The sequence below is a fragment of the Lucilia cuprina genome, chromosome 6, assembly GCF_022045245.1.
Source record: "Lucilia cuprina isolate Lc7/37 chromosome 6, ASM2204524v1, whole genome shotgun sequence".
Classification (NCBI taxonomy): Eukaryota; Metazoa; Arthropoda; class Insecta; order Diptera; family Calliphoridae; genus Lucilia; species Lucilia cuprina.
In genome coordinates, this window is record NC_060954.1 from 11,523,736 (window position 1) to 11,525,373 (window position 1,638).

Here is a 1,638-nt window from a genome sequence, read left to right on the forward strand (position 1 = left end):
CTAGTTCTGTTCTAGTTCTGTTCTAGTTCTGTTCTAGTTCTGTTCTAGTTCTAGTTCTGTTCTAGTTCTGTTCTAGTTCTGCTCTAGTTCTGTTCTAGTTCTGTTCTACTTCTGTTCTAGTTTAGTACTTGTTCAGTTGTAGTTCAGTTCTTGTTCTCGGGAATTTCGGGAAATTATTTTTTCCCAAGAAATTGAAAAGTGATTGAATACCCAAACTCTAGTTGCAATTAAACCTGACACTAGTTACATAACATCGAAACACTAAATAAAAACAAATAAATATAAAGTTGAAATAAGAGATCATAAAAATCCAATAACAAGTACTTTTTTTGGCCATTAAATCTTACTTTTGAAATGTAGGAAACAATTATTTATCTCTTTTTCATTTCATCATTTCGCTTTTTATTGTAATGACAAGTGAATGTGTTGGCTTTTGTGTAATTAAGAAATTTGAAATATAACCCAGAGTAACAAATACATAAAAATCTGCACTTAAAATACGTATAGGGAAATAAATACTTAAACGTATATGGATCTTATAGGTTTTTTTCTTTATGTAAAAGTTTGCAAAATCATAAATAAATTAAATGTTTTGAGTATTAGTTCATGCCACTAAAAACCACTAGTATATAGTACTACTGATGTTTTTTTATGTGCCTTTCATACTTGCAACATACAAATAATTTGTCTTTACAGTTTTTAAAAAACTTTAGCAGCAAGAGTAAATGAATGAATATGTAAGTTGCAGTTTGGTACTTCTATGCTAGCCCGCCAAAGGCTAAAAGGAGTGAGCCTGATGATGATGATGACTATGAATCTTTGAAGTTGTTATTACTTGAAGCATCATCAATTTAGCAAACTTTTTTTTAGTTTTTAATTTTTTTTCATCTCTTCTACTCAACATCATCTACATCATGATGGAGTTGATAATCATTATCAATGCTGCAATGCAGTATATATATTACCTTAAACTTTTTCCTTGCAACACATATACCAGGGGTCTTAAGTGGCAAAAGCAGAATAGTGAGTGAGAAAAATACTTAGCCAGAGTTATGTATCAAAACTGACCCTTTTTTCTTACCCCATCCAAAAAAAAAAAATAATAATAAAAAGAAATATATTTTAAAAGTAAAATGGGTGTATGTGTATATTTTTTTTTCTACATTATCGTCTTTTAAAGGCCAAACAAATCAGTCGTGCCTGAAGATTAATGATAGCATTATAGTGTCGTCTGCGATTTTTTACAAACTTCAAGTTGTAAAAACATTAAATTTGTTTCAACTCTATAATTCTATATATAAAGTGAAATATGAACAGACAGACTGACATACAGACAGCCAAGATGTAGGTATGTATAGAATATATAAACAAACGTATATACAAACAAACAGTGTTGGTCAACAAAATCCAACCATGCAATCAACCAGGCAACCAGCTAGTCATTCTGGCTAGTATTTTGTAATGAAACTACGAGGGTTGTGTTTTTAAAAAACTTTCTTAATTTTCAATAGAACATAACTAAAAGAGAGTTAAAACAGAACTAGAACAGAACTAGAAAAGAACTAGAACAGAACTAGAACAGAACTAGAACAGAACTAGAACAGAACTAGAACAGAACTAGAACAGAACTAGAACAGA